The sequence below is a fragment of the Otolemur garnettii genome, unplaced genomic scaffold, assembly GCF_000181295.1.
Source record: "Otolemur garnettii isolate 467f Iridium unplaced genomic scaffold, OtoGar3 scaffold00050, whole genome shotgun sequence".
Classification (NCBI taxonomy): Eukaryota; Metazoa; Chordata; class Mammalia; order Primates; family Galagidae; genus Otolemur; species Otolemur garnettii.
The window spans coordinates 5,482,332-5,506,272 of NW_003852445.1; positions in this window are offsets into that span (position 1 = coordinate 5,482,332).

The following is a 23,941-nucleotide window of genomic DNA, read 5'->3' on the forward strand; positions in this document are numbered from 1 at the left end:
GCAGGTCGGACCGCTGCTGTCAGGCTACCGGGCTGCCCAGGGAAGGGCTTCTGGCTGTATTAGCCAGATTTGCCATGGGGAATCTGCACATCAGGTTCTCTTTGTTTAGTGTTCATAATTAATTTAGTTTTAAAAATTTAAATTATATTATTTTCTCAATAGACAACGTATTTATATTTCAAAATGCAAAAAGTGCAGAAAGTGAAACATCTCTCTCTCATCCCTGTTTTCCAGGCTGTTACTGAGCAGGGTGCCCTCAGACAGATCTGGGGACCCAGCATCCTTGGGCCCTGCGAGATGGTATAAAATCCATCCTGCCTTGTGGATCTCTGGTAACCTGTGTGGGGAGATATTGTACACAGTAGCAGCGGACTGCCCACAGCATTCTGCACCTTGCTTTTTTGGTTACTTCATAATATCTCTTGGTGATTGTTCCATATCAGTGCCCAAAGAGCTTCCTCATTCTTTTTTCTTTTTTGCAACTGTTCAGTTTTCCATTTATAGTCACAGCATGTTATATTTAACCCATTCTTTACTGATGCCCCTTCCCAGTTGTTTTCCATTTTGAGCACAGGATTTAAAAGCTCATTCATGTAGGACACCAGAAGGAATTTATTTCCTGCAGAGAGCTCTGTGGTGCCATAACTTGCCCAACTGTTTTAAACCCCCGCCTGGCATCAAACACGTATACTTCAACACTCTCTTGAAACAACAGTGGAACCGACTTATCTTTGAACAAGCAGCTGAGGGGGAGGACACACCCCTGGCGTGTGGGTTTAGGCTGGTTTGATCAGGGTGTGTGTCGGGGTGAGCAGAGCAGAATGAAGAGTTCTCCGTTATTGTTTGTGGTGTTTGAAGTCATGGCTCCTTCCCTCGCGGGGGCCAGAGTCTTTAAGCTTCTAACAGGGGTTTCTGGAGCCACTGCACCTTTCAGAGAACAGATACAAAAGCTCCCGGCGGGTGTCAGAGCAGTCAGAAGAGGCGCCTTCACCAGGGGCTGCTTGGAAATGGGGGCAAGCTGCGGAGCAGAAAAGAGCAAGAGCAGAAAAGGGCCTCGGGTATTTTTAAACCTCTTACAAATAGGAGCAAGCCCAAATTTAACACTGGCTGGCTTTTTAATGTGGTTTTCTTTTTCACCCACCTTCCCTTCAAAGGGATGCTTTTTTTTTTTCTCCTTTCTGCTGAAATACAAGGCTCAAATGGCAAGTACTCAGCTCCAACAAACAGGGCAAGTTAACACTTGTAAGAGCTACACCCCGGTAGCAAAGGAAGCTGAGTTAAAATAAAACCACACCTCCTTCCCCTCCAGGTGACAAAGATAACCATACTGGGCCTGGCCTCTCCGCTCCAGCAGTAAGCAGGCTGAAAAGGAGGGCAACGGGCAGGAAAGAGAAGGCGGAACTCGGGTCATGCGCCTGCCCCATTCCCTTGCTGCCCTCTCTCTCTGCCTCTCCAGGTCCCACCCCTACCCAGAAGTGGCTGAACTGTGAGGGGAGCTCACTGCACCATTTTGTGTCTCTAAAATACCTCCTCATGCCCTTTAAACTAAACATCTCTCCAAGGACCTCGAGACAATGGAATCTTCCGAACCATAGATAATGAGCTCAGAGTAGTAGTCCTTGTAGAAATGTTCTTATCCTTAAGCCAATGACTGTGAAGGTAGCAGGGCGTCTCAGGCAACAGCGATTCATGAATGGGAGACAGTGAGCGTAGCACGTATGCCCTGGATCATAAAAATCACATTCTATGAGTGGGCTACCTACTTGCCGCTGCAAAAACACAGCAGCCTCCACTCCTAAATGCAATTAAAACACTCTTTTGTTGCTGAACAACCTGCATCCCCACACTCCTTTTCAGAAAAGCAAAGGGTCTTTGATTAGAGTGAAACCTATATGCAGGGGTTGAGACCTGGCCATCCAGCCCATTCTCCCGCTGCTTGTTGAGATATCTCTGGTCTCCAGGCCTGGAGGTTTAAGTCTTATGACATCATGTCATCAAGCTGAGATCAGAAGCTTGGGTGATACCTCAGACCACCAAAATATTCATGTGTTTACTTTGCTCATTTATTTACATTTACAGTTTTATTTGGCACAAAGCTTGGTGCGACCTATTTGGGTCTGAATCTGAATTGAGATTTAGAGGCCGATGCGTCTGAGCCTCTGTATTCTGAAACTCCCCAGTTTGGGACAGAGACTATGCAAGGTGCACTCAGGTCATGCCCTGATGATTAGTTCATAAAATGGAGGCCTCCCTGACGTTGGTCCTTGGGGCTAATTAACTTCAGGGGTTGGGACCAGGAGGCGCTCAGACTGTAAATGTATGTAAAGTGGGGGCCGGCATCTCAGGGCTCAAAGGAGAAGAGTGAGCAGGGGAGCCTGCAGCACCCCCGCCACCCTTGTCTGGAAGCCACTTTGTTGCAGCCTGGTTTTTAGTAGCTGTCAAAACCCCAAACTTAAAACCATTGGCTCAGTGATTAAACGCTGGGTTTTGGGGTCAGGAAGTTAGCTTGGGGATGGAGGGGTGGGGGGGTGGAGTTTTTCTGCAGCTGTCTGAGCAACTGTAGAAGAATTGTTTGATCTTTGCAGGCTTTGAAATGATTTCTTGCTGCACTGTCAGTGGCCTTTGGTAGGCTATAGGCCACGGGGTAGGGATGGAGATGTTTTACTTGCCTTTTTAGAACCTGAGACTGCATCAGCTATTTGGCACCCAGAGGGGCAGCGTGGAGGTGGGCTGAATATCTAATGCAGAGAAGGGGGCAGCAAGACTCTACTCCCTTTCATCATGGTAGCTTTTCCCAGGCCCCAGAAGGTACTGCAGGCTTGTTCTAGTGACCAGGCTTTAAGCCACTCAAGATCCTTCCCATCCCCACTGTGAAGAGCAAGAGACTGTCAGAGCTTCAGGAGACACCAATGGATAGGCCCAGAGTGCTGCCACTGAATGTCACAGTTGTCCAACAGAAGTCTTTTACTAAATAGCCATTCTAACAGGAAAATGTGTCCAGCAGAGATGTATTTTCAGAGAATCACCCAAGAAAAACAATAGATTTTGTCAAGGTTGGTCTTAACAGGTGAGATGAGCCTGGGTTCCCTAAAACCCAGCAGTGAACTGATGGGTACCCTTTACCCCTACATGACCCTGTCTTCTCATGCCCCCTACAAGAAATACAGGGGTCTTTAGTCATTTCCTTATTTAAGGAACCCATTATGGAGTGATAGGATCAGAATGCACAGGCAAATAGAATTCGAGCAGGATGGTAAAAAAAAGGACACGGACACAGGGTGATGGGAAACTAGCACAAGGATGCAACAGCCTGAGGAGGAAAAGTTGGAGAAGGCCCATCAGCAGCACCGGGAAAGCTGGTCTCAGAGAAAAGGGTGACCCCGGAGAATTCCCAGGGGAGAGCTGGGCAGGATTAGCGAAGCAGGGCAACACTTCCTCCAGCCGTTAGCTAATTAGGAATCTCTCAAACCATCCAGGAAAAACTTACTCCTCTGGAAACTAATGCTAACACAAGTTGACAGCAACAACTTCTACATGGAACTGGAAGGCAGAAGCACGACTCGAATAAAGATTTGCAACGCCAAGGACTGGATTCTAGACAGCTGCACTCAATAGAAATAGAATGTGAGGCATATATTCCAGTTTAATTTCTCTAGTCGCCTCATTAAAAAAGGTAAGAAGAAACAGGTATGATTAATTTTACGAATATATTTTATTTAGCTCAGCATGTCCACCACATGTATCTATGTCAACACATAATCAATGTATTAGTAATGAAATATTTTACATAAATTTTAATGTTGAGTTAAAATTAGATAAAATTAGAAATTTAGTTCCAGGCCGGGCCCAGTGCTCACGCCTGTAAACCTAGCACTCTGGGAGGCCGAGGTGGGTGAATTGCTTGAACTCCGGGAGTTCAAGGCCAGACTGCACAAGAGCAAGACCCCATCTCTACTAAAAATAGAAAAATTAGCTGGGCATAGTGGTGAGCACCTGTAGTCCCAGCTACTTGGGAGGCTGAGGCAAGAGGATTGCTTGAGCCCAGGAGTTGGAGGTTGCTGTGAGCTGGACTGAAACCCCAGCACTCTAGCCTGAGTGACAGAATGAGAGTGTTTAAAAAAAAAAAAGAAAAAAGAAATTTAGTCCCTCAGTTGTACTAGCTACATTTCAAGGGCTCAACGGTGCCTGAGGCTAGTGGACAGCTTGGGTCTCCAATTATGGATTTTTTTTAGCACTTTAAATTTGGATCCAGACAACTCAGTTATGAGAATATATGTGTTTTATCTGGACTTGAAGGCCTAATCTCTCTTGTCATATTTAGTTGTGCGCACATGAACAACCATGTGTGTGAGATCATGGTGGCCAAGGTGGAGAGACGGTGTGTTTCATGAGATCATGAGAATGTGGGAAAGGGGAAGGGCCTATCATGCCTGTCTTTATTGGTTGGAACATATAAGGTTTTGCCTCAGTAACAGCCCCCAAGATGTCAGTGATTTTGCCCCCCCAAAAGTTTGTTTCTCATTCACAGTGCATGTCTAGCCTATGTTAGTAAAGAAGGGGGTTTGGAGAGATGGGGTGACTCTGCCCTTTGTCCTCATTCCATGGCCCAGTCTCTCAGTGTGGATCACCAAGACAAAGAGCACTCAGGATGGTCTCACAATTAAGACTAGACCCACGGGTGACACCATTCACAAGTGATGTTTTGATACAGGCAAACAGTGTGAATTAATCAAGTCAGGGTTAGTGGGGCAGCCATTACCTCAGACATCGATCATTTCTTTGTGTTAGGAACATTTCAATTCCACTCTTTTAGTTATTTTGGAGTTAGTTGATTATAGTCATTTTTCTGTGCTATCAAATATATCTAGAACTAGTGTCACGGCTACACATAACCCAAATGTGACCAGAACATCACAATGTACCCAAAAGGCAGGCAGAGAGAGGAAAAGCTTGGTGAATAGGATTCTTGGTTATCTATCTCCCTGTCTTTATGGTGTAGTTGGTTGTTGCAAAGTTAACTCAAATTACATCCTAGACCCAGACTGGAGGACGTGTTGAGCTTCATCAAAGGAGGCATTGTATATCTGTTTGTCAAGGAAATGCTGCCTATGAAGGGAAGGCCTGGAAAGATAAACGTTCAAGTAGATGAAGTTCGAACAGGAGAAGGACATGGACGACGAGGACAGTATTTTATTTTTCACTCTGGCAAGAAATCAGAGATGCAGCATCTCCATTGGTCTGGGACAAAAGCAAGAATTTCTACTCAGACACTGAGCATTGTAAAGGAGAGAAGGTAAACACAACTCGATTGCCTGTGTTTGGGGAGTAAATTCACACTAAGCCTTAAACAATGTAAAAACAGCAAAGACCAAATGTATTTTCAAAGACAGTGACTGTGAAAACATTAATAAGAGGAAAGGAAACTTTTTTAAGATGGAAAATATTGCCCTGTTTATTTTTGAATCACAAAATCATCATTTTTGTAGCAGGAAATCTTAACTTCATTTTACAGAATAGAAAATTAAGAAAGAAAGGTTAGATGCCTTGCCTGAGATTAGTACATTATAAGTCAATGGCCTGTTTGGCGTTAAGCACAGGACTCCTAATTCCCTGATTAGTATTTTTTTCCACCCTGGTGAAATAATTTGCATATCAGCTGAATTGAGGGGTTCTTATTTCCAGTCTTTCTCTTCATTGTTATCTCTGTCTTCGAGTTGTTTTTTTTTGTTTGTTTGTTTTTAATTTCAGATAAATATAAGGGTACAAACTATTAGGTTACAATATTTGTGTTTGTTAAGTAATGTCTTCAACTCTTGATGGAGGAAGATAGATGTGAGCTTTATGGAATCAGGACAACAAAACTCTCCCTTTAATTAATATTTTTCTTTGCAGACAAAAATAAAGCTGAGAACCTGTTATGGGCTGGACATGTCCCACCCACAATTCATGTGTTGAAGGCCTAACTCCCAATGCAGTGGGTATTTGAACATAGGGCCTTTAAGGAGGTAATTAAGGTCACATGAGGTCATAAGAGTGGGGCTCTACTTTGATAGAACTTGTGTCCTTATGAGAGAAGACTGAGAGACCAGAAACCCTTCCTTCCCTTTTTCTGTGTGTGCACAGATGAAGGACCATGTGAAGACACAAGAAGGTGGCCATCGGCAAGCCAGGCAGAGAGGCCTCACCAGAATCCAACTCTGACGGCACCTTGATCTTCAACTTCCCAACCTCCAAAAATAGGAGAAAATGAATTTCTGTCATTCAAGCAACTTAGTCTGTGAAATTTTATTATGGCAGCCCAAGCAGACTAATACCATAAATCTTATGCCATAATTCTTCGCTCTGGTCATATGAAACATCTTGCTATTTCACTGATGTGTTTCATTGCTACCTGAATTCCATAAGGCTTAATGTTTGTGGCTGGTACCATATGGAATGCTGAACGGAGGCGAAAAATGAAAAGACACTTCCTCCAAGAAGTGGGGAGATGGAGAGATAGAAATCACCACAGTAGAAATCTCTGTGGTCTCTAAACAATTTGTGGGCCCCGGAAAAGTGAATTTTTGCTCGCAAGTTGAGAAGCGTCCATAGAGGAGGCAGCAGTGGTTGAGTAGAACTTCTTCCTTCAATTCCCCCATTTCAGTTTATCTCTCTAAATGCCCTCTACACACCCACACCAGCTCTCAGTGAAGCCAACATGGGCATATTTACTAAAGAAAAAGAAACTTGTATTGAGCACTAATTGTGTGTAAAGCACTTAACATATTTTATTTCCTAGAATCCTACAACATCCCAGTCTTGCATTGTGCGGATGAGGAAGCTGATTTGGGGTAACTTGCCTAAGAGGATAGGCTTAAGAAAGACTGAACTGAGATTTCAATGAGGATCTGTTTCATTCTAAAAGAACAATATACTGCTTCTGTACAGTAACAAATGTTGCTGCTAACTTCCTCGGGTAGATCTTTCTCAAAGGTCAGTTAATTGGTAGACTTAGCGTTTCATTTTACTTGTAGGCTTATTGATTTATTTATTTTAAACTTAGACGTTCTTGTCCTCTACATCAGGGGCTGTTGTGTGTTTTCCACTGATGTATCCCATGTGCTTTTATCAGTACCTGGAAGATAGTTGGACTCAACAAATGTTTGTTGAATAAGAACTGCTATCGCTTTGATAAAAAGTAGCTTTTGGGTACTAGTCCAAAGGTCCCTTTCTTTGGTTGAAATGCAAAGGGGTAGGATGTCTGAGGACGGAAGTTCGTAAAGAGATTTTCAGGCAGATATTCAGTTTTTGAAGTTGTGAAATTTTAGGAGCAAGGGAGGTAGGAGGTGCTATCCAGCTAGCACATAGAAAAGGAAGCCTCAAGGAAAAGATATGTCTGTGGGACGCATTTCCAAGGGGACAGCTGAGGTTATGAACCTACAGAGCTAAGGGTGAGGCCAGGCTGGTGGCTAATGTCTGTAATCTTAGCACTCTGCCAGTCTGAGGCAGGTGGATTGCTTGAGTTCAGGAGTTTGAGATCAGCCTGACCAAGAGTGAGACCCCATCTCTACTAAAAACAGAAAAATTAGCCAGGCGCTGTGGTGGACACCTGTGGTCCCAGCTACTTGGGAGGCTGAGGCAGGAGACTCGCTTGAGCCCAAGAATTGGAGGTTGCTATGAGTTGTGACTCCACGCATGGCACTCTACCCAGAGTGAGACTTTGTCCTCCCCCAAAAAAGAATTGAGGGTGAAAATGGGAGAAGATAAAAGTCTAGGCAGGAGACTTCCTATTTTGGGGAGGCAAATATGTCCCAGACCGAGCCAGTGCCTTTCTTCCTGCCCAGTGCTAACTCCCAGATGAGTCCAAACTGCTAACATTCTTTTCTTTGTGTCTTTGGTGACAGTTTTTCTTTCACTTGGACTTACTGTGTCTATGCACCTCAATCTTTCAAATCCAAGTTATATAAAACCCTACCTAATGCCGGCACCCACTGATTTTATCAGTTTCTACTGCTCCACTACTAAAGCAGTGATCTCTGCTTTTTGGATTGCATATCTCTTCAGTAGAGCATTTTAAAGCACATCTCCTAATTTATGTACTTATGTTTTAAAACATGTACCTTCAACTCCTCCAAAACATTATGTAGAAATTAGAGAAGTTTATAATATTTAAAAAATTAATTATTATGGGTACATAACAGTTGTATATCTGTATAGGGTACATGTGATGTCTTGATACAGGCAACAAATGTGGATTAATCAAGTCAAGGTCAAGGGACTATCTATTACCACAGACATTGATCATTTCCCTGTGTTAAGAACATTTCTGTTCTACTCCTTTAGTTGTTTTGAAGTATACCCTAACTTATTGTTGATTCCAATCACTTTCTGTGCTATCAAATGTTATTCATTCTATCCATGTAACTATATTTTTGCACCCATTAACTATCCCCACTTTCCCCTCCCCACTACCCTTCCTTGCCTCTGGTAACTGACATTATGCTCTCGGTCTCCATAGGATGAATTGTTCTCCGTATTTAGTTCCCACAGAGGAGTGAGAACAGGTGAGATTTGTCTTTCTATGCTTGCTCTATTTCACGTCACCCAATGTACTCCAGTTCCATCCAGCCTGTTGGATCCTGTAAATGGCAGGATTTCATGATTTTTTGGTGGGTCTATGATATTCTACAGTATATGTATGCCACAACTTTTTTTATCCATTTATCCATTGGTGGATGCTTTGGCTGATTCCACGTGTTGGCTATTGTGAATAGTGCTGCAGTAAACATGGGAATGGGTATTTCTTCCATATATGAAATTTCCTGCCTTTGGACGTACACCCTGCAGTGGGATTGCTGGGTCGTATGGTAGTTCTATTTTCAAGTTTCTGAGGAACCTCTGTACTGTTCTCCACAGTGGCTGTACTATTTTACATTCCCCCCAATGGTGTATGAGGATTCCCCTTTTGAAATGAGAGAAGTTTTAAAAGGTGGGATAAAAAAATAAACAATATGTCAAAATACGCTAATATTTTGACTAGCTTAAACCTCCAGGGAAGGTATTCACATAGGGACACGGCTCATTGTTAATAATAGATGTTAAATTTATATTTCAAATATTTTCTCATTTTTGGTAATTTCGAAAGTTTGTTAACACCTGCTAGATCTGAGAAGGATGATCCTTGTGCTTCCTTAGTCTTAAAGCTACAGAAGAGCTTATGCCACGAGAGGGAGAGATGTCAGGCCTGTCACTTTCTCGTTGTTACCTTTTACTTAAGTTATCGATACTATTTTCGATCTGTGAATAATTCACAGAAATTTTCATGGCATTCATCTATTTTGTGGGAACTATATTATCTAGTTCTGACTAACTGCTGACTCCATTTGACTGGGGAAAATCAGCCAGTTTGTAGCAATTATTTGGAAAGTAGAGAAGCCACTATCAACTCTTCCTCCTTATGAAATTTATATTCTTCTCTCAGGACACACGGCTATGCGACCCAGGGTCCAGGTGAGGATTCCAGTGTCACTTTTAGGGGATAAGCATCCCCTCCCCGAGAAGTTTGGTCTTACCTTTATCTGAAGTCACTTGGTTACTGTCTGGCTTGAATTGTTCTATTTCCTGCACGATTCTATGTGTATCTTCTCTAATTTGCTAATAATCCCTTTTCAAGTCAAGATGACCCTGCTCCTTGTCTCTGCTGGTGGGTTGGTAACATACAACAGCTCTTCTATTGCTTTCCTCTTCTATTCGTGTCACCTACTCATTGATTGATTTATTTGAGACAGGGTCTTACTTTGTCACCCTGGGTGGAGTGCCATGATGTCACAGCACACAGCAACTTCAAACTTCTTGGGCTCAAGCAATCCTCTTGACTCAGTTTTTCATTTTTAGTAGAGATGGGGTCTCAGTCTTGAGCTCAAGTGATCCACTGCCTCAGCCTCCTAGAGTGCTAGGATTAGAGGCATGAGCCACCACACTATCGGTCACCTTTTAAAATAAAGTGTGACCAGGGAAGCTTGGGTCCAAAGTTGATATGTGTGGTCTGTGTGAACATGTGAACCAGCTGCATGAGTTGAGCCCCAAAACCTATTGTTGTCTGTCTGTATTTTCCAATTTTCATCTCTTTTCCAGGAAGGTTACTCCCCCCCCCCCTTTCAAAGCACTGCACGGGTCTCACTTTACAGCTTTTAATTGGAATGTTCTATTCTCATCTGTCACTCGCCCTTCCTCCTCCCTTTTCTTTTCTACTCTCCCCCAGCTCCTCCTGCAGAAAAATCTCACCTGATGGTGAGATTGACAACAAAACAAAACAAAACCCAGAACCTGGGAGATTACATGTTGTTTAGTGTCTTAAAATAGCAATTCAGAAACAGCACTTACTGTTTAGTTTATTTGAAAGTAACATTTCTTGGCCAGAGTCTCAGCACAAGCCCTTAGCTGACAGCTTTCAGGCCGGGTGTGCGGATCAGGGCAGACTCACCCAAACCTTCACTGTGTGTGGAAAGTCACAGGGAGTGACCAGCAAGGTTGAAAGAGCCTTCAGCGCAGTGACACGGGGTGGGTCTCTTCCTGGTTCTCTCTATTCATGACCATGTGTGTGAGTGTGTTTGTTCATTTATTTCTTTATCTATTATTCATTTATTGAGACAGAGTCTCACTTTGTCACCCTGGGTAGAGTGCCGTGGCACCATAGCTTATAACAACCTCAAACTCTTGGGCGTAAGTGATCCTCTTCCCTCAGTCTCTCAAGTAGCTGGGACTAGAGGTGCCTGCCACAAGGCCTGGGTGTTTTTTTAGAGATGGGGGGTCTCGCTCTTGCTCAGGCTGGTCTTGAGTCTGTGAGCTCAAGCAAGCCACGGACCTTGGCTTCTCAGAGTGCTAGGATTACAGGTGTGAGCCACCAGGCCCTGCCTCTGTGTATATATTTAAATGTAGATAAAAACCCTACTCACTTCATAAACTTGTTCTGAGGATTGTTGAGAGATGATACAGTAAGCATTCAGTGAGAAAGTCTGGGGTATAACATGAATGCAGGGTGTCATAGCAAATTACTTCTGAAAACTTTCTCCATTCTTTTCCTTTATAACCTTTGCAAAAGATAAAGACATGAGATGCGCAGGGAAATTATTTCTTTGTAAATCACTGTTTAGAGAGGGAGTGATTGAATAGGAACATCAATGGTGGCTCAAGGTAGCATTTTAGGTGGATTGAAGATGACTAAGGGTGGAGAGAGGAGCTCACCAAATCCTCCTTGTCTTATTTGTCCCTCATATCTTAGCCTTTTAAAAAATAGTTCCTGTGAGTTCACTTATGTTGCCTATTGGCAATATTGGTTAAAGAAATGGTTCTGTCTATATCATACATATGTAACCATATGGTTAATTTTTCATTCATGCTAATTCAGCAGAATTTATTAAAAACTTATCATGCTAAGAATTATTGAAGATGCTGGAAGAAAACAGGACTCATATAGATGCAATATTTTCTGTCTTCAAAAAGCTTCATTTGGTGATTTTTGCAACCCTTCAGTATTAAATATGTGTAACAAATTGTTCACTCCTACATGCTGACCTCCTGCAAAACTCAGGTTACCAGCTTAGATGTCTCAACTCAGGTCTGGGCTGAGGGTATATAAAGGAGTTAAATTTATACTGTGGGAAATAAAACCTCTCATATGTAAATTGACCCGATTCCCACACTTCTGCTTTCATGATGCTCACATCAGCCTAGCTGAGAACCTTCCTCAAGAAATCCCCATTGCATCACAGACTTAAGAGGCAATCAGCGTATTGACTAAGATGGGCAATCTCTCTTTAGGTTGGGACTCTAAAGTTGGGGGACTCGGGGTGGGATTGCTTGAGGATCTCTGATTGTGTTTCTTACTAGCAATTTGTTTATAACCCTTAGAGTTCTAGCTTATAAAATATGATACTTTTGGGGTATACTTTTGTTTTTGAAGAACTTATTCTAGGCTTGAAACAACTCCTATGATGGGGGCAGGGAAGTTCTCCTGCCTATTTCATTATAGAGAACTTGAGGTCTGGCGGAAGTTAATAATTATCCATTGTCTGAAACTCCTAAATTGTGAAGTCTAAACTTCTCAGCACAGAAATTATTCTGTAATAATGTTGTGCTTCTCTTTTATTGCTGTCTGCACTTCATGCTGTGTCACTCCGTGTTGTATCACATCATGGCAAGTCATGAGAAGTCATTTCTTTTCATTCTGCCAATGCACAGTTATCTACAGAGCAGTGTTTTATGCAAGGTAGTGTTTTGATGGTGGAGAGATGGACATGACACCATATTCCTTGAGCTCAAGGAACTTGCAATATACTATCTATGATTTTATTGATGCTGCCAACTCTAACTTGCATTCAACAAAGGCAGTACTCTAAGTGGCATAATTGGGGTCATTAACAGTGGCAGTGGGATCCAGAGTTCAGCAGCAATCAGAATAGTAAGTGGGCAGTGGCAGTGTGGCCAGACATGGTGATAGGCAGAGTCCAGAAGTGGCATCAGCAATGTGTCACAAATAGCATGCCCTCCTTATGTCTTCTGTCCCTGGTTCTCTTTTTTCTGTCAACTCTCTGATGTTGGGTAATTTATTTTTCTTTAAGTTAGACAGCATAAGTTCCCGGTGAATGTTTTTCTTGATATAGCTTTCCAAGAAAGAGTTTTGGGTCAGTCTCTGGGAAAGACAAGAGAATCTCAGAAAACCACATAATGAAGCAGAAATGGAATATTTGCCACAGATAAGCCAGGCTGGATTGTCTGTGATAAAAAAGGTCCCAGACTTGAAGTAACTCAATTCTGGAATTTTCTATGGACTTTCTAAAGTCATCCACTGACTTCTATAGCTCTTGAATAGACCCCATGGATGTCTTGTTTCATGTTCTTATACTCAGAACTTTTGACTAAATTAATAGGTAGAACTGATTTTCACCAAGTTTCCACAGGATGGTCCTGCTGTACTGTCTACAGCAGGAGTTCTCACTCCTGAGTGCACATTAGAAACATCTACGGAGCTTTTCTCAATACTATAGCCCAAACTTAGGGATTCTTACACAATTGGTCTTAGGGGTCGGCAGGTGTTTTTTTTTTTTTTAAAGATACCCAGGGAATCTTAATGTGAAGCAAGGTTGAGAACCATGTACGTACAAGAACATGAACATTAACAAAAGATAGTCGATTCAGTTAAACTTAAGGTGAGGAAGAGAAAAATGGGAGATGGTAAAGGAGGAATTTAAAACCCGTAAAACTAGCATCTTTGTTAATCAAGGCTCGCTTATTGTAGGCATGACAACAGCTACTATTGGCTTCCTCAATTCTACAAATAAGAAAAATCTTTGCTTTCTTGTACTTCCAAAAGTGCCCAGCATAGTGCCGTGCTCAGAGAGACAGCTACTTGGGTAACATCAATACTTTGCACTTTTTCCTATTTTGATCCCTTTATTTCTAGCATTTTTTCCATTCACTCTGGACATGCTCAACTGCTTGTTCCTCACAGTCAGCCTCATCTGCAGACAGCTTAGGGCAGATACATTCAAACCAGACACCTGGAAGCTGCAGGACATCGTCAGATGTGTTGAATTTAGAGTTAACATTTCTTTTTCCTCAAGGATCCCACCATAAGGGTAAAGTCTACATGTACATATAAAGAGGTTTTGTTTTTGTTTTCCTTTTCTTAATCTTTTTTTAATCGTGGGGAAAAGGATAGCAGAAGTCTGGATGAACACTTTTAGCCTAGGTATGCATGCACACACGCGAACACTTAATTGTTCATAAACTCCCGTCAGAAGAGAACTATTTAAAAATTGTAATGCTCTCCATTGACACCCCAGCTGAAGAGCAATTTTATAGCATAATTATAATGCATTGCATAATTTGGATAAGCTTTTGTTCTCATTGTGATTATCCTCAGAGAGTTTCTTTTTCACCTCCCCCTTCCCACATTGACTGACTCAAGAATATCCAACCTTTAAAGGCTGTTTTTCCTTCAAGAATAAAAATGATGCTTTAAGATGAAGTGCACAAGAAATGATGGGTGGGAGAGAAATTTTGGTATGTGACTCACCTCGTTATTGTGGTAAAGATAATTTTTTTACTGTTCTTAAGAACTTTTTACCTAAGATTTCACTAGGGTGAGGGGGAGATCAGAGGAAGAGAATTATTGGCATCAAATATTTGGCCAAGCTTGCTGTGGCTAAACTATATATCATAACATTTTGTTAAAAGGACCCGCAGGAGGATGGCTGGTAGATGTATTAATCTGTTCGTGTCCTTGGGCAAGATCACAGAATCTGAAGAGACCCAGTTTACTCATCTTTGTAATGAGAAAACCAGACCAGATGACCCCTACCTCCTAGAATTCTATCATCTGGGAATATAATATCGTAGGGAGATAGGAAAATGATTAGAAACGAACTATCACACCAACTTTTTGTGGTTCTTGGGAAAATGAAAAGTTCTGGTTCACTTTGGATTTAGTATTTTCAGGATAATGGATTTTAGAATGGTAATATTTCCAAGTTCCCCATACACACTGATCTCTAACCGAAAACATCCAGTTTTACTATCCAGAAGCAATCAGTAGCCTTGGAAAATGAAATAAGAAGGGGGAAGGTATCAAACTATGCTATCAATCATTAGCTATCGTATATTGAGATTCGGTTAGCATGAGTAATATATAAAAAACAACTAAGGTGTCTCTTTTTCTTACTAAGTACTGGATTTTGAAAGAGATTTTTTTCTAGCCATATTTAGCATACTTAGTAGGTCATGATAAATATTGTAAAACATGCAGCGATATTTCAAAGGCGCTTAGAAGATCGGGGGCTGCCACTTCCTGTTAAAAATTGTAAGGTAACACACACACACACACACACACACACACACAGAGTAAAACATTAGTCAGGTCAGGAAAATTCAAATTGACCATTTATTTTTGTCTTTTCCCTTCTTCTAGACTCTTCTTCAATGATTCGTACTTTTAGCCATCCTGGTGGTTACCTCTGTAACTAAATGACAGTTTTGTTTCTCAATTTCTTTCCTTCAGATCATATTTATTGTCCTTTTGCTCTGAAAGGTGAGGATTTAGATCATTCTCACCATCTTCTCACACCCCATGCCTTTTCCAACTTTTGGCAGTAATGCTATTGATTTTTTTTCTCTTCTCTTCATTACCTTCGTAACTTCAAAAGCTATACCTCTATTTCTAATTCTACAAAATCATGGACTTTTGTTGTTGTTGTTGTTGTTGTTGAGACCGAGTCTCACTCTGTTGCCCTGGGTAGAGTGCCATGGTGTCAGAGCTCACAGGAGCCTCAAACTTCTGAGCTTGAGGGATCTTCCTGCCTCAGCCTGTAGGTACCTGCCGCCATGTCTGGCTAATTTTTCTATTTTTGGTAGACACAGGGTCCCACTTTTGGTCAGGCTATTCTCAAACTCCTGAGCTCATTCAATCCACCTGCCTCCGCCTCCTAGAATGCTAGGATGCTAGGATTACTAGCACCAAGCCTGGCCAAAACCAAAATGGTCTGAGTCTGTCAAGTTTTCTGGCTAGTTCTGGGATAGGACTTCCTTGCTCCCTGCTCTGCCATTAATCCTTGTCCACCGTTTCCTCCAATATGCTATTTTAAAATATCCTAATCCTCAAAGACATAAGCTAACATTTAAAAAGTGGTCATCATTTTAATCATTCTTATATCACATGCACACAGCACTAATGGAATACTAATTTTTATGTGTATGTCAGTATCTTTTACAGAGTAATCCTGGTCCTCACATTCTACTTAACCCCACTTAGCTGGATCAGCTCCTTGAAAGCAGACATAATGCCTATTTCTCCATCTTCCCACAGAGATCTGCACCAAAGGGTGCTGGTACAAGCTGCTGATTTAAAACAACCAAAGAGACACATTCTCCTCCCCTAAATTACTGTTGACAATTTTGAAGTGTGAGTTCTATAAGTCACCATTTTAGAAGAAAATGAGATTCTTTCCAGCCTAGGAGAGCAGGTCTGCTCACCCAGAGGGAGTGATAATTAACTGCTATCTAGTGTGTCTCCAACATCCCCTGAGAGTTAACACCTTTCCTGGCGGTAAACCAAGCAGGCTGGAATTGAGCCTTGCAAGGATTAGAGAAAGACCAGGTGTTTTTCCCATGGGAGGGTGCGTGCATTTTGTTTTTGTGTTGTGCAGTACGAGGTCTGATGGCTCTGGATTTTTGATCCAGTTTTTGAACCCAGTAGGAGAAAGTAAGGAGCACAGATCGGAGGAGATATTCTAGGGAGAGAGGGAAAGTGATGGTGCGTCCTTACTGTGGCTCTCTCCTTTTTCAGATGGTAAAAGCATTGGAAGGTTAGGAATCTTCCAGGATCAGGGTGGGCGTGGCACATTCGGGCTGTGGAAACCACTTCCTTTCTATTGAGCTCTCTGTTCACTGGCTCTTATTTACTTTTTGGTTGTGAAGGACTAAAATCACCTACAGAGTCTCAGATCTCTTTTTCTTAAATCGTTGAATAAGATTAAATTCCATATAGCGCTAGGCCTTTTAACAGTGGCACTCGATTTGGTTAACAAAAAGGATTCCATTTCCGGGTGATGGCAGATCATGCATTTTATTTATAAGCTCACACAGGAAGTTGGTCTGCCTCCACCCTCACCATTTAATCTGCTGTTTTCATGCCAGGAAGATCCACACTGCTCTATGGTGACCCCAAATTAGCAACCCTATGATGTGGCCGGCCCTGCTCTGGCTCAGCCTTCAAACCTGCTCTTAGTTTAAACGGGGTGGGAGTAGGCTGGCTGCTCTAAGGAAGAGTTTAAATCCCCCACCTCCCACCATGGTAGAAGGCAATTCCCGTGCACTGAGTGGGATTCTCTTGGGTGAATAAATATTGGGCTCTGTATAGTATTTTAAAGTTTTCTCGGGTGGGGGGCAGGGTACCAAAGCAGGGGCCTGCATGGGACTTAACCAGTGAGACTGCAACTGTCAGCTACACAGGAGGGTGTAGGCAGGGCCTTCTGAGAAGATGGCTCGAATCTTTCCAGAGTCCACAACTGCCTATTCACAAACACTTTCTGGTAAGTTCCAGGGAAAGTGTTGTGTGGGAGGGAGTCTGGTCCTCCCTCACAATTGCCTCAGGAAAGCCGACTGCAATCTCCTCGAGTGATGAAGCACCCAACTCCAGCCTCCCACTGAGGGAGAGAGGAGAGGCTTCTCACACATTCTAATATGGAACTGCAGAGATGGAAATTGGCATTTATTGACTTCTAATTTGCTGTCTGTCTCTCTTCATATTTGTCTAAGACGCAAACTCGACAAAGGAAGAGCATGTCTTTATGAGGGCTATTTGGTTTCCTCCTCTGTCCCCGCAGCCCTGGCGACAGTGGGGAGGTCAGCTGCTCCCTGCTGCTGGCTGTCCTGTCCCTTGAGAAAGGGGTCACTGGGAGGGTGTTCACAGATCAATGCCTTTGGCTGTGCACTCCTTGTTTTCAGAGTGACTGCCCAGGTGTCTTAAAAATAATCTCTTCTTTTCACGTGGAGTAGATTTGCAGGTCTGGAATCCATAAAGCCAATTTTCAGTTTTAATCTGGTTTGAGCCCATCTCATTAATCAGTCAAGGCCTCCTTTTCACACTTGCTTTGGGACACAAAGGGAGTCCACTTATGAGCTGTTAATTAGCTATTAGGGGACTGGGAAACTTCCAAGGGGTCATTATTCACATTGAAGCTAATACTTATTTAATTAGAACTTGTCCTTTCCTATCACAAATCCCTGGTTAAAATAAATTTCGCTCAAAATGTCGGTTCAGCTTAAGGGACAGCACTGGTTAATTCAAATTCTGCTAGTTTTTTTATGGGACAAATGTTTGAACAATTGCTGCGGTCCTGCCAAGCCAAGTATAATGAAAGTGGATACTAATCAGAACTGGCACTTGGGGGACGTATACATGATATGTGTGTGTATAGATAACGTTCATGAGATCAGGAGAGTGGGCGCCTTTTGATCACTCTTTCATACACTTTCCTTAGTCTTTTGAAAACTTCAGAAAGAACCTGAGATCTGATTGAGGTAGAGAGAGGCAGGAAGGAATGGGATGGAGCAACATCCTTTTGCTAGGACACTCACAGTGTGTGTGAACCTTATCACACTGTCACATTTGTTTTTTTTTTCAGACAGAGTTTCACTCTGTTGCCCTTGGTAGAGTTCTGTAGCATCTTCATAGCTCAAAGCAACCTCATGTTGTTGGGCTCTACCAATCCTTTTGTCTCACCCTCCCAAGTAGCTAAGACTACTCTGGAAACAAGGCACATGCCACAACGCCCAGCTACTTTTTCTATTCTTAGTAGAGACAGGGTCTTGCCTTGCTCAGGCTGGTCTGGAACTCCTGAGTTCCGCAATCCACCCACCTTTTCTCCCAGAGTGCTGGGACTACAGGCATGAGCCACCACGCCTGGCCACACTGTCACACTCTTATAACAGGAATAACCGAGGCACCAGGAGAACAGAGGATCCTGAACAACAAGGTTGGACAAGTGTTCAGCAGAAACTTTTTCAACTGTTATTGAAGCGTTTGAAAAGGAGTTTCTTGTTTCCTATAGTTCCAGTTGTCTATAGCTATAATTACCACACCATGTAATGGCTTCAATGAACAGCCATTTCTATTTGTAAATCATACATTTGGGGAGGGCTCTGTTGAGCTGTTATTTTGCTCTCTGTGATTCTGTGGGGAGTCATGTGGCTACTTTAGAGAAGGTTCTACCACATGTCTGGCACCTCAGTGCCCTTCCCTAGGACCTCTCTCTCTTTTTCTATCATAACTAGCTTGAGCTTCTTCACAGCATGGTGGTCACAGGGTACAGTGACATCTTACATGGTGGCTGGGTTTCAAGAGTGTTCCAAATCCCCTGTGAAAGCTGCAAATCTCTTAAGACAGTGGTTCTCAACCTCCCTAATGCCACAACCCTTTAATACAGTTCCTCTGGGTTGAGACCCACAGGTTGAGAACCACTGTCTTAAGGCCTTGCCTCGGACATTACCCAGCTTCACTTCCACTGCATTTTATTGGTTAAAATTGGCCACAAGCCCAGCCTACGTTCAAGAGAAGGGGAAATGGATGTCAACTCTCAATGGCCCACCCAATGACAGAGAATGTGCAGCCACCTTTAGTATTTTACACAGAACTCACCACCTGTAAAACCTGTACTTTGTTTGTTAAATGAGGGTTGTATGGCACCCTCAGACCAGCACTTAGGTGTGAACGATGCTCGCACAGCTCTGCAGATGCACACAATGTGGTGAATCCCAGCATCAGTTAAAGGTGCTTTCAGCTGTGAAAAACAGAAATCTAAATCAAATCTGTGACCATCACCTGACATTTATTTGCTTGTGAGGCAGGAAGCCCAGAGGTGGGGATTGCCTTCAGGGTTGCTTGTACCAGTGCCTCAGTGATGTCATTAAGTGATGTCTCCTGGTTCTCATTTTGTTCTGTGACATTACCAGACTTGGCTTTATCCTAAACGTGGCTCCCTTCTGTGGAGGGTTGGCTGTTAGTGGTAATTGTGGCTGGTTGCTTCCTTGTTCTCATTCAGTCAGAGAGACACTACTTGTGGTTCTTCCCTAAAAGCAAGAAAGAAGTTTTCAGAAGACCCTATCAAATCTTTCGTCTAGTCCTCCTAGCCAGAACTGGCTCACATGCCCATTCCTGAAACAATCACTGTCTGGAGGTGTGGGATGATTCCTTTTTGGTCTACCCCATCCTGGACCTGAGTGTAAGACCATCTTCTCTGAGAGAGATGGACTACATGGAACAAAAATCCAAATTGGGGTTATATTAATAAGATGAAAAATGGCAATAGATATTGTGTATGTAACCAAGAACGTCCTCATATTGGTTTGAAAATACATTCATGGCATCCATTTATTGTACTAAAAGAGAAGATAAAAATTCATTTTACTTGAGGATTCAGTTGAGTTAGAAATTATTGTAGAATGGGCAGCAATGGGGAAGACCAGCCTGGTGAGAATTCTGTTTCTGCACTGTGAGCATAATAACCTCCCTGAAGTCTCCGTTTTCCCACCCTAAAACCAGAATAACTTCACATGCTTCATGGGTTCAGGATTAAAAGGTAATGGTTTGTGCAGGATGCCAAACCTTAGTTTGAGAGTTTACCAGCACACAAGTGGAGGGGTCCCCTAAGCAGATGGTGGGGTATTCCTGAGGGTTTAGGGACAGAGGGGATGCATAGCCCTGCAAGGTTTTCAAGGCAGGATGTAAATGTCTCTGAAAGCCCAGGCTGTAAACTTTTGCAACTAGAGCCATCTGGAGCGGGAAGGGTGGTGATACAGAGCTGGGGCAGATTCCTCTGGGTGTTTCCTCCCCCACAACGTGTTTTTAGAAATGAAGTCAGGTTACCAAGAGCACCAAGGCAGCTTTGAAGGGGAAGTCCTGCAAGGGCAGGCTAAGCTTGGGAGTATGTGTTGTGTGCTTACAGGGGAAGGGGGCGTGGAGAACAGCAGGCCCACCTACTTGGCCTGCCTGACAACAGATTAGCTCATTAGCTGACGGCCTCACCTCCTCCATGCCTCCTGCCTCTCTGAGTCATCTCCCAGTCAGGGAACAGGGTGAGAATGTCCCAAAGCCAGGCCAGGGCTCTAGAGCTCTCTGACTCCCATCATTCCCCACCTCCTACAGACAAGGGGGAGAGCGTCCGCCCTCCCTCCCTCCTGCTCTCTCTTTCTCACCACCTCCCAGCTCTGGAAGCGCCTTTATGCTTTACAAGTATGTTTGGAAATTACAGTAAGAGATTTTCAAGGAGGAGAATTTCCATCCAGGTATCAGTCAATCAGGATTTTTTCCCTTTTCATGTGTGTTAACTTGGCCAATGTGCTGATGTATTTGATGCTTGGGTAAAAAAGAGATTATATGGTCTTCAAAGGTGAAAACCAGACCCCAATGCTTTAGACAACAGCTGTGTCATAAAACACGTTCAAAAATGTCCTTTAAATTTGCCTCTAGCCCAGACAGTCTAGAAAAACAACTTGAAGAATATTCACTTTAAAGAGCAGGATTTAATGTTGCCCTTAGAGTGAACTAAGCGTCATATTTCAAGTGTTTAAGATAATTTTTGGTCAATTAATTTCACCCAAAATGAATGCCAGAGGCTGGCTGAGTTGCAACAGAAGGGAAGGGACACTTTAGGTAGTAAATGTCAGTATGCAGCAGACGCTTTTTAATCCTATGGCTTGGCAAAAGCTATAAAGTAGCTAGGAACATGCCATTTCGTAGATGAGAAAACTGGGATTCAGGGAGGCAGTGTCAGACAAGTAGTAACTGACCACATCAATTCCAGTTCTTGGTGTGTTACACCAGTTTCCCACTGACATAATAGCCTTCTTTATCCATGTTTAGTTCCTTGCTTAAGGTGAGTTAATCACAGATTAGGAAATGCGGGTTCCTGCCCTCGCTCTGCCCCTTATTAACAGGAAGGCATTGGATGAATGCCACTTCCCTGTTTGGGTGAACGAGCCAGCTCCATGGTCTCTGAAAGCAGAATCAGTTCTGAGAAGCCAAGATTGCTTTAGCTACTGTAGCTTACGTAGCTGGGTCCTGCCCAGTAGTTCTCTAAAGGGGCGTGGCTGGGGCAGAGCTTCAGGCACAGGCACAGGTCAGGGTGGGAGGAGAGCTCATCAAAGCTTTCTTGACTGGGATTGCCACCCTGAACCAGGCTTCCTTGGGAGCAAACATTGGGAGTGGATTCTCTCAGAGAATGACTTTGGGCCGTCATGGGGGAGGCCTTTCTGCTTTCACCCTAAAGATGCTATCTGTAGATTAAAAAATAAGTGAGATTTCTGTTGTGCGGAGGTATTATGAAACATTGGGCATGTCCCTGAAAATGACTTTGCTGCGTGGACAAGGCAATGCCTAAAAGAGGTCACCACGCTGCCATACCCTGGCTGTGTACAAACCGTGAGAGGTGGAGTCGGGGAGTGAAGCAGGTGGGTGGGGCTCACTGGAGGGCCTCTCAGAGATGGTGGTTTTGAAAAAAAGGAGGGGGAGGTGTAGGCATGGTATAGATGTTTAAAAAATTTTTTGGATTGGAGCTAAGAAAAAGTAGCTGAAGGGGGGGGGGAAATGCAAAGGACATGCTGCCAGGAGGATGAAGGAGCTTGTTACAGGTGGGGTTTGTAGGGTCAGAGGCCAACCTGGGGTTGTTGGATGATAACCCACTTATTTCCTCTGCTTTCTTTTCTGCTGAAGATGGCTATTTTGGATGGAGCTGACATTGAGATCTCTAAATCAGGGTGCTGGATCTAGGCTCCTGGGTGGCGGGCTGGGAGATGGGGAGGAAGGGTGGGTGCAGACGTTGAGACCGTTCAGCGACCTGGAGGACAGCCACCTTCTCCTGTAAACATTTCCTCTCTTCTCATACTTCCTCTTCTACATTTATTCAACTCACTGAGGACAACTTGAAAAAGACCTGCAGAGATCTGCTTTTTCGTTTCAATTGCAAGCTAAATCTTAAAAGGGCTGTTTGGTAGCATTTGCCCTTGTGAAGGCTGCGTTCATGTTTATGACCGATGAAGATTTCACACTGCCTGTGCCCAACCACCAGCGTCCTTGGGGAACAAGACAAGGGGAGGCCTTTTTCTTGTAAAGAATGCTTTGAAAATAAGAACACAAATCCATCCTGATCCTGAGTAATCAGGCTTAGTAAGTTTTCATGGTAGCAGCATAGGGTGAAAACCGTAAGTCCTTCTTACCTATGTAAATTATGTAAGATTAAAAAACCACACCAACCAAATCCGATGAACGGAGATAAAGCTTACCTTTGTCTAAATTGAAAGCAAAAGTCATAGGAAGATGTTCTTTCCCACCTAATGGGGGATTTCCTTTAGAAACTTCCTTGGCAAAGGCCTATCAGCCTCTTCCTGAGCAATCCCTGTGAGGAGAAACTTGACAAGCATTCAAGGTGCCCCAGTGACCTATCACTGAAAGATGTTCCTCTTTATATAGAGCTGGAAACTGCCTCCCAATAATTTCCACCCACGGGTTCTAATTCTGGAACCACACACAGAAAATGTATTTCCTCTCTCAGATGAGAGCCCTTCCAGTGCTGGGTGACCATTTTCTTGTCTCTCTTTTTCTTCTCCCTCTTTCTCCTAGAAGTCGGTTTCCTGGGTCTCAATTCTGTCCACTGTTTCTCCATCCTAAATGGCTTCCAGACCCTTCTCTGGTCATGCCCTAGACTGTGAGTGTCCCAGCTCAAGAGAATTATCCAGGATGAATAAAATATTACAGATGGACGTGGCTGGCACAACCACACCGACTTGTTATCATGGTGGCTAATCTCAAAATATTATGTTAAATGAAAGAAACGAGACACAAAAGCTTACGGACAGCATGACTCCATTCATATGAAGTCAAGAATAAGCAAAACAAATCCTCGGCAACGAAAATCAGAAAGTGGTTTTTCTGAGGACAAGAAAGGTGAATTCACTGGAAAGGGGCAGAAGAGAATTTCCTGGAACGATGGACGTGTTCCTTATTTTGTTTGAGATGGAGAATATGTGGGTGTACAGTTCTCCAAATTCCATCAGATTTGATCGCTGATTTATATATTGTGCGGTTATTCCTTTTCTTCCTACATTTTCTTTCGCTATAAGAAAATTTGTATTTTTCATACAGCAAATCCTTTTTAGTGCCTCAAAATCTCTTTTCATTTGTTTAGCTCGGCATAACAAAAGTTCCACGAATGTATATGGAGAAGGGCAGCCGTGTGCTTTTTATTGTCAGTCAATTAAGCACGCACTGATTTGCTTTCTCTGTCCTGTGCTTCTGTGTTGAAAGAAAAATAAAGCCCCAAATCTCAATCACAAGCAATGTTTTAATGCCGGTTACCTTCATCAAAACTAATTACTCCTTGGTATTTTATTAAAATGCAATGATTATGAA